The 10,117-nt window shown below is 38.6% G+C and overlaps 1 long non-coding RNA gene across 2 annotated transcripts; it reads right to left on the reverse strand.

The window, feature by feature from the left end:
* Nucleotides 1-3,556: 3,556 nt before the first annotated feature.
* Nucleotides 3,557-9,544, reverse strand: LOC149915698 (uncharacterized). 2 transcript variants are annotated; one of them, XR_016471644.1, is made up of 3 exons: nucleotides 9,421-9,544; nucleotides 8,669-8,788; nucleotides 3,557-3,787 (listed from the first exon to the last, which is right to left on the reverse strand). It is a non-coding gene; the product is annotated as an uncharacterized LOC149915698 (long non-coding RNA). The 2 variants fall into 2 exon arrangements; XR_016471643.1 differs by lacking the exon at nucleotides 3,557-3,787 and adding an exon at nucleotides 6,261-6,399 and having other exon boundaries at nucleotides 9,421-9,543.
* Nucleotides 9,545-10,117: the final 573 nt, after the last annotated feature.

Consider the following 10,117-nt stretch of genomic DNA (forward strand, 5'->3'; position numbering starts at 1 on the left):
AGAGAGAGAGCAATAAATTTGATTCTTCTCAGCATTTTTCTGTTACAGGTTTTGAGAAACTTGTTAGATTTTAGTACCTGCAAATGTAAATGAAACCAACATAAAATACCATACATAACCTTATTACTTTAAATAACATAGAAAATATGGATTGGAAGACTCGTGTGCATGTTCTTTTTTTCTGTCTTAGACCTGAATAAAGCTGTAAAGAAGAAATTAATGCTCTAGTAAGTCACTGTCAACTCTTGCAAGTCCATTTGGGAGAAAATTTGACACTCCATTTTTTTTTTCTTGTTGTCCTTCTATCTCCTACTCTCCTTTCTGTGTATGTTTATTATTTGCCTCATTTCTGTGAAAACAAATCAGGCTCCATTAATAAAAGCAAAAACTGTTTAAGGCCATCCATCTTACTCTTTCTCCTCAAAGGTTTGCTGCCACTTGTTCTATCACAGAGGACTGCAAAACTTTTTTGCTCCACATTGTTACCCTCTAAAGATAAAATGAATAAATTGCTTAAGAAGATGTTGAAAGACTCTTAATGGTGCATTTATGATCATAACATACGTATTTGTGAGACCTAAGGATTTTTATTCATTCTATTTTTGTTCAATGTAAAATCAAGATTAACTTCTTAGATTTTCTGGACATCCTCGTTGTATAAATTTAATTTTTTACTCCTTTTCCTTGTACAACTTCTGAAATCTGACAGTAAGAACATTTTTATTTTTGTCTCAAACCTCTTTTTTATTCTTTGTCCATCTATTTTTTTTTTCCCCCTATGATGCTTCTTATAACTTTACCAATTACTTTGTGTTCCATTTCATTACGTTATTTATTTTTGCTTTTTCTTTAGGGCAGGATATGTCTACTGCTATGCATCTGCACAGTTCCTACAATGGAGCTTTGATCCTGGTTGGATTGCTTAAGTGCCATTAACATAAACGTGGTTAACAAAAATAGTAGTTTCAGCTTAGTATTTTTCATGCTAAATCAGGTTCAAAACTAGAAGAATAAAAGTTTTTTTGTAAGAAACATAAACATCCATGTTGATTTCATAAGTGAAACTGATTCTGTTTTTGAAGAGCGGAAGAAATTTAAATAATTCATCTGAAAGCAAAGTTCACTTCTGTTTTTATATTCTCAGAAGTGAATCATCAGATTAAACTAGCATGCCACAGTTTAGTGGTAAACCTCTAACACTACCAAATCTACATATGTAGATTTTGCTTTAATGTCACAGTCAACAGAATGTAATCAACTAACAAACAAAACAAGCAAACAGAAAATTCACATCCAAATAAACCAGAAAGAGGAGTTTATAGACACTCTACAGAACTGTTAGCTGTGCTATGCTTTTCAAAAGCTGGAATTTGTCCTACAGACATCTCAGAAGTTGCACATCTGTCCAAGAAGAATCATTGCACTTTATTTCTACTGTACATGTTTATCTTATATCTTATTCTTCATTACTGTTATGTACTATGCAAAATACATAAAGAAAAAAAGCAGTAATCAAACTATACATACTGTGAGCAGGGCTTTGTGAAGGCTGCAGTACTGTACAGAAGAAAGCCTTGAACAGATCTATCTCAAATTCAGGGTAATAATACATTTATTTCCTACCCACATTGCTCATGTAATCCACCAACTATTTTAGGAACGCCTAGATTCTTAAAAATACAGAAATTAAAGTGATTTCCTGATCAACCCTTACAGAAAGACACAAGTTTAAACATGAAAGCAACTATGAATGCTTTGGAGAGAAAAAAATAGAATGTAATGTTAATAATCCCTGTAATGTTAATAAGCTAAATAACAGTTTCAAAGTTTAGTATCTTGATGCTTTACGGAGCTCCCATAAAATGGCTCTGAGCCTTCCCTTTCTAATGATTTTGCACACCCACGCAACTTGCTCTGTGGGGATGGAAGATAACAGGATTTAGATCCTTGACACACTGCAATTGATTTAACAATAAATATTGTCCATCCTAGTTTTGGGTTACTATAAGATGAAAGCAAAAATGTATATACTGATCTACTGGTTTTCTTTTAAAAAACATTCATCTGATGCTGAAGGCTAATTCTGTAAAGCTGAAACTTAAATCCCAGCAGAAACAGGTTCCCAGATATTAAAAACAAACAAACAAACAAACAAACAAAAAATCATAAAAGTATGTATAATGAAATCTTTAGGCATGTGACAAACTTTGTTTTATATATTATATGATTTCAGAACATCTGTCACACACACTCACAAACTTTCCTTAGAAGGAGAAGCAGAAGTTTAGATGATGATAAAGTTATGTTCTTACCACATTAGAAGGTTCCAATTTCTTCCTTCTAGCAAGGTCAGTGATATTATTGCCATTGTAGTTGATGCTCTCCATACAGCCTTTGAAATTTTTTTCTGCTGTTAGAACTTGGCTTCCCAGAAAAAGGCATGCCTCCAAAGGTTATCTTTGAATGTATCAGAAAATGAAAGACAGTTACTGGAGGACAAGGGCTTAGAATTTTTGCTTACTAGAAAAAGAAAGTATCAAACAAGTACTGGAAAAGTAGGAAAAAGTTAAGTTTCAAGGACATTTCCATCAGAAAGAATGGAAATGAAGAAAGAACGGAGCCCCCAGGCTGGTTGTTGAGTGAGAATTACTGCTTACCCAGCATCCGTTTGCTTCATCAAATGTCCCCCATCTGCTCACAGAAACCTCTCTAAGATGCTTTTCTGAAGAATATTTGGCAGCATGTTTCCCAGGGCTGATGCCTAGAGGAGAGGGTTACATGGAGACTTGCTGTCTATCTTGATGGCAAACCCCTCCTAAGTAGGAATCCAGAGCTGGTGACTCACTTTGTAGTCTTGTATAGGTCTGGGGCAAGACAACATTATGGCAGTGGGGAGATATTCATGGTCAGGCTGGACAGGCCTCTGAGGTCTCTGACCTCTGTGGGTGTCCCTGTTCATTACTGGGGAACTGGACTCAATGGTCTGTAAGAGTCCCTTCCAACTCAAAAAAAAATTCTAGTTTTGGGTTACTAAGATGAAAGCAAAAATGTATATACTGATCTACTGGTTTTCTTTTAAAAAACATTCATCTGATGCTGAAGGCTAATTCTGTAAAGCTGAAACTTAAATCCCAGCAGAAACAGGTTCCCAGATATTAAAAACAAACAAACAAACAAACAAACAAAAAATCATAAAAGTATGTATAATGAAATCTTTAGGCATGTGACAAACTTTGTTTTATATATTATATGATTTCAGAACATCTGTCACACACACTCACAAACTTTCCTTAGAAGGAGAAGCAGAAGTTTAGATGATGATAAAGTTATGTTCTTACCACATTAGAAGGTTCCAATTTCTTCCTTCTAGCAAGGTCAGTGATATTATTGCCATTGTAGTTGATGCTCTCCATACAGCCTTTGAAATTTTTTTCTGCTGTTAGAACTTGGCTTCCCAGAAAAAGGCATGCCTCCAAAGGTTATCTTTGAATGTATCAGAAAATGAAAGACAGTTACTGGAGGACAAGGGCTTAGAATTTTTGCTTACTAGAAAAAGAAAGTATCAAACAAGTACTGGAAAAGTAGGAAAAAGTTAAGTTTCAAGGACATTTCCATCAGAAAGAATGGAAATGAAGAAAGAACGGAGCCCCCAGGCTGGTGGTTGAGTGAGAATTACTGCTTACCCAGCATCCGTTTGCTTCATCAAATGTCCCCCATCTGCTCACAGAAACCTCTCTAAGATGCTTTTCTGAAGAATATTTGGCAGCATGTTTCCCAGGGCTGATGCCTAGAGGAGAGGGTTACATGGAGACTTGCTGTCTATCTTGATGGCAAACCCCTCCTAAGTAGGAATCCAGAGCTGGTGACTCACTTTGTAGTCTTGTATAGGTCTGGGGCAAGACAACATTATGGCAGTGGGGAGATATTCATGGTCAGGCTGGACAGGCCTCTGAGGTCTCTGACCTCTGTGGGTGTCCCTGTTCATTACTGGGGAACTGGACTCAATGGTCTGTAAGAGTCCCTTCCAACTCAAAAAAAAATTCTATGATTCTATGATTCTATGAATATTCCTGGTTTTATTACAAGTACAAATACTGATAAAGCCTACATTCAAATTGTTTATTCCTTGCTTTTGGAGAAGCTAAAACACTAGCACTAAGAGTTTTAATCAACGTAGATAATAGCTTGTCAGTTGTTATGCACAGTGGTACGTGCACCCAGTTTGAAATTTCAGTGCCATTAATGTTTTTAATTTTTTAAGTGATATGACACAGTACATGCAATCAACAATAATGAACATACCATGGTTCAGGACCCCTGATCTCTCAGCTAGTAATTTAAAATATTTTCACGTGTAGAGACAAGACAAGTATTATGTCCTAAATGGAGTCTAGGTCCCCAGCACTATTTCTCTCTCTATTTGATCCCTAAAAACAACTGTTTTCTTGCCAAAGATTTTGCATCGTTAAATCTCCTTTCTGAAACAATGAATATTGTGTAGTTGCAGGCCACTTTTTCAAACCTGTGGACATTCCCTTTGCTTCTACTTCTTTAAGCAACCTGCAGTTGCAATACACTTTTGCAGTACAGTCTTGAACCTCTTTATTCCTTGTTTTTCAGTCACCATGGGCTGTGTCTGTGCTGTCTTTGTAACCAGGACCAGGGAATGACCTCTTTTCTCCCAGTCAGTTTTCTCAACACATCTACTGGTGTGGATGAAGCAAGCAAAGGCAACAAGAAAAGCAAATACAATTATACTAGCAAGCAGGAGTATCATTTATTATAGATGATAATCACATGTTGGTTTGTCACTAGGTGTGTTTAATCAACAACTTTCTTTTTGAAATAAGAGTGAAGATAAAAGAAAAGTTCAAATAGGATTCCTACATGTCTCGTTTTCATTAAAGATTAGATCTGCTACAACACGATGAACTGAGGATAATATAATGTAACGTCCAAACACTTTTTTTCAAGTAATGTTAACACTGAATGAAAGGTATACAGGCTTCAATGAAATTAGGCAGTTGAGGCCTAGTTGAATGCTATTTGTTGTTGAATGGTATTTGTGACAGTGTTGAAAGAAATGGCTGATGTTATTGTAAAGTTACTGTCTGTCATCTATGAAAAACGGTGTTCTGCACAGGTCTGTGAGTGTTAGAAATGGGCTTTCTTGAAGAGCTGTCTTTATGGAAAAGGAGGCATTGCTTGCAAACTGGTAAATTGGGGAAAAAAAAAAAAAAAAAAAGTAACATTTCTGATTTCCAATTTAGTTATTAGAAAATCCCCATCATCTCTCTTTATATTATATGAATACTCCATGGTGTCCTTGGGATGACAAGATGCCTGTACTGCTATTTAGATATGCACAAATACAACAAATCCATGGGCAGATCTTTCCCCTACTGCATTTTTTTAATGTATTTCTTTATTGCTAAACTAAAAGGAAAATAATAGTAGAAAAAATTCAATCACCTTAATCAGCACATGCAAGTCTTAAAAATCTTTTTCTTGCTCTGTAATACTGAAAAGACCTGATGGGAAATGTTACCTTCCAAATTTTGCTCTGTGTATATGCATTTCCTATTTAAACCCTCACTCAGCAAGAGAAGGAAAAACACTTCTCAGTTTCAGTGTAAGTGCCCCATGGAATTTTCTACAGGAAAAATATCACTTTAGATCTGTCAGACAATAACATTTTATTACCTCAAGGATGTTATCTGAACCTGAGGTCTAATATCTAAATGAACTGCAGTTCAGATTATTTGAGATTTAGCAGAAAGACAGAGGGATGGAAAGTTTCATAGAAAGATTCTATGGGGAGAAGTCTCATTCATTTATTGTGGATAAATATGATGAAAAGGTATTCATATACCAAGTTTTAATAACTGTATGGTTAACAGGAGGAACAGTAGACAGCTTTGAGCAGTAGCTGACATACAGAACAGGAGAGTTGGAAGAGTAATATTTCCAAGAAGATTAATTTAATTTAAAGGCAGAATGTTTTTTGGCTATTGGAAAGTTCTCTGTTGTGTTGAGCAAAAGGATAGATATACTGGCTGAAAATAAACCTGTAAAAGTGAGGTAATGCATTTACTAAAACAACAATAATTGCTATATCAGGATGGATCATATATTAAAGGCAATAAAACTCTGATTAATAGCTGTCAGGTTATTTCTTTATTTTCTCAAATATTTATTTGAGCGCAACATACTATAAATACTTTAAAGAAAATGTTTATCTTATATTTGTACATGATTGCACTCAGTAATACATGGAAGAGCAGCCACTGAAGTGGGAGGATCATAAGCCCAATGTATGTGAAGAGAGAGAGCAATAAATTTGATTCTTCTCAGCATTTTTCTGTTACAGGTTTTGAGAAACTTGTTAGATTTTAGTACCTGCAAATGTAAATGAAACCAACATAAAATACCATACATAACCTTATTACTTTAAATAACATAGAAAATATGGATTGGAAGACTCGTGTGCATGTTCTTTTTTTCTGTCTTAGACCTGAATAAAGCTGTAAAGAAGAAATTAATGCTCTAGTAAGTCACTGTCAACTCTTGCAAGTCCATTTGGGAGAAAATTTGACACTCCATTTTTTTTTTCTTGTTGTCCTTCTATCTCCTACTCTCCTTTCTGTGTATGTTTATTATTTGCCTCATTTCTGTGAAAACAAATCAGGCTCCATTAATAAAAGCAAAAACTGTTTAAGGCCATCCATCTTACTCTTTCTCCTCAAAGGTTTGCTGCCACTTGTTCTATCACAGAGGACTGCAAAACTTTTTTGCTCCACATTGTTACCCTCTAAAGATAAAATGAATAAATTGCTTAAGAAGATGTTGAAAGACTCTTAATGGTGCATTTATGATCATAACATACGTATTTGTGAGACCTAAGGATTTTTATTCATTCTATTTTTGTTCAATGTAAAATCAAGATTAACTTCTTAGATTTTCTGGACATCCTCGTTGTATAAATTTAATTTTTTACTCCTTTTCCTTGTACAACTTCTGAAATCTGACAGTAAGAACATTTTTATTTTTGTCTCAAACCTCTTTTTTATTCTTTGTCCATCTATTTTTTTTTTCCCCCTATGATGCTTCTTATAACTTTACCAATTACTTTGTGTTCCATTTCATTACGTTATTTATTTTTGCTTTTTCTTTAGGGCAGGATATGTCTACTGCTATGCATCTGCACAGTTCCTACAATGGAGCTTTGATCCTGGCTGGATTGCTTAAGTGCCATTAACATAAACGTGGTTAACAAAAATAGTAGTTTCAGCTTAGTATTTTTCATGCTAAATCAGGTTCAAAACTAGAAGAATAAAAGTTTTTTTGTAAGAAACATAAACATCCATGTTGATTTCATAAGTGAAACTGATTCTGTTTTTGAAGAGCGGAAGAAATTTAAATAATTCATCTGAAAGCAAAGTTCACTTCTGTTTTTATATTCTCAGAAGTGAATCATCAGATTAAACTAGCATGCCACAGTTTAGTGGTAAACCTCTAACACTACCAAATCTACATATGTAGATTTTGCTTTAATGTCACAGGCAACAGAATGTAATCAACTAACAAACAAAACAAGCAAACAGAAAATTCACATCCAAATAAACCAGAAAGAGGAGTTTATAGACACTCTACAGAACTGTTAGCTGTGCTATGCTTTTCAAAAGCTGGAATTTGTCCTACAGACATCTCAGAAGTTGCACATCTGTCCAAGAAGAATCATTGCACTTTATTTCTACTGTACATGTTTATCTTATATCTTATTCTTCATTACTGTTATGTACTATGCAAAATACATAAAGAAAAAAAGCAGTAATCAAACTATACATACTGTGAGCAGGGCTTTGTGAAGGCTGCAGTACTGTACAGAAGAAAGCCTTGAACAGATCTATCTCAAATTCAGGGTAATAATACATTTATTTCCTACCCACATTGCTCATGTAATCCACCAACTATTTTAGGAACGCCTAGATTCTTAAAAATACAGAAATTAAAGTGATTTCCTGATCAACCCTTACAGAAAGACACAAGTTTAAACATGAAAGCAACTATGAATGCTTTGGAGAGAAAAAAATAGAATGTAATGTTAATAATCCCTGTAATGTTAATAAGCTAACACCATGGGAGTGCTACAGATATCTAGGGGATATATGTATATAAGCTGCTCATTCAGTTTACGTGTTTGTCTTTTTCTTGGATGAGAAATAGTTGCTGTTTATTATTTCCTTAAATGCAACACAAGCATTTACTCATAATATCCAATCTGAGAACACCGTTCTTGTAACTGCTTATGAAAATCATAGATACAGAAATCAAAAGAAACTGTTTCAATCTGCTTGCATTTAAGGAAATAGGAAGTCTCTTTCCACCCTTGCGCATATTTAAGACTGTTTTCTGACAAACTGCTAGCTAAAGGCTTCAGTCTTTCTTTTTGTGCTTACTCCCTCAATGGAATAGCTGAGCTTTTGTAACTGTCCCTACTTTGAAGTTTTCTAGTGGATCCAGGTTGGTTTAAGTATCCTCTATTCCTCACTTCTGTCTTTTCTACCATTTTCTTCAAAAAGGAGCATGTTAAGAACATAAATTTCTATTCTGTTAAGAGTCTTCTCCTGCAGTTAGCTGGTTAGTAAATAATACTTTGCTCACTCACCTCACTCAACCTGCTGGCCACATTCTTTTTAATGCATCCCAGGATACCATTGGCCTTCTCGACCACAAGGCCACATTGCTGGTTTGTGGTCACCCTGCTGTCTACAGGGTCACCCAGGCCCTGTTTGTAAGAGAATGTGATTGACTTCACTTCTTCCAGCAAAAAAAGAGAAGCAGGTCTAAGACATCTGTTTATCTCCAATTTAAACAACTTAATTTAGGTAGAATTATGTGTTTTACAGCTATTCACGTTGCTGTGAAAAGAAGCGCGGCTATACAAATAAGAAATCGCGCGGCTCTGCCCTCGCAACTCCCCCCGCCCCGCGCACGGAGGCGGCCCCCAGCCGCAGCCCCCAGCCGCAGCCCCCAGCCGCAGCCCCCAGCCGCAGCCCCCAGCCGCTCCCCCCCTCGCGTAGCGCCACTCCGAGGTGCCGCCTGCCGCAGCGACGGCGGCGGGGAGCCCTCGCGCCCAGAGGCGGCCTTCCCGGGGTCTGCCCTCTCCGCCCCCCTCCCACCTACCTGAGGGCAGCCGGCATCCGTCCGCGCAGCGGCGCACAGCCGGTGGCACCGCGCGCACAGCCTGCCTGCCTGCCTGCCGCCCTCCCTCGGACGAGGGTCCCCTTAGACGAAAGCACAGCCCCAGCCCGGCCGCTACCGCGAGGGACCGCGCCCGCGGCCGGAGCCCGGGGGCCGCGAGGAGGGAGGGCTGAGCGCCCGGTGACAGGTGAGGACGGCCCCCGCGCCGCTCCCTACCTCGCGCCGCTCTCGCAGCCGGCGGCTCGCTTACCCTCGACCGCCGCCGCCCCCTCGCTCCGTTCCCCCGCCCTAACGCGGAGTTCAACGCGACCCCGCTAGCCGCGAGGCCCCGCCCCCCGCCCCGCACTGACGGCTCTCTCCGCCAATAGCGAAGAAGACGGCCGTCCTCGAGCTCCGCCCTCACCTCCTTCGACCAATAGGAGCTATCCGTGGTGCTGCCCCTCCGCCTTCCCGGCAGGCTCGGTTGGCTCGCAGCTGCCGAGCAACGGGCGCGGGGCTGCGGGTGGGGCCGCTGAGGGCGGTGGCCGGGCCCCCGCTGCGGGCCGGGGTTGGTGCCGCGGGATTGTGCCCGGGGCTTCTCGTTCGGGAGCTTTCGCCTCATAGATGGACGTTTTTTGTTCCCCTCCCCTTTTTCCCTCTTGGCTCAGCCATCAGGAGGATGGAAATATCTCCCGCACTCTCAAAGCTGTAATCTCGGCTTGCAGAAATGATAACTGGTATGTGAAGATGTTTCTAATTTTTTTGTTTCTTCACTTGTTTGTGAACCTAGGGTAGGGAGAAAGAACTGAAGTAACCTGCAGTGAGATTCTATCACTTTTGTAACTCCTTAAGCATAGTCAAGAATGTATGTTTGTGAACTACTTTATTAAGATAGTCCTGGTGGAGTATACTTTATATCACTGGGAGTCCAGGA

The sequence above is a fragment of the Phasianus colchicus genome, chromosome 16 (assembly GCF_987193195.1).
Source record: "Phasianus colchicus chromosome 16, bPhaCol1.hap1.1, whole genome shotgun sequence".
Lineage (NCBI taxonomy): Eukaryota > Metazoa > Chordata > Aves > Galliformes > Phasianidae > Phasianus > Phasianus colchicus.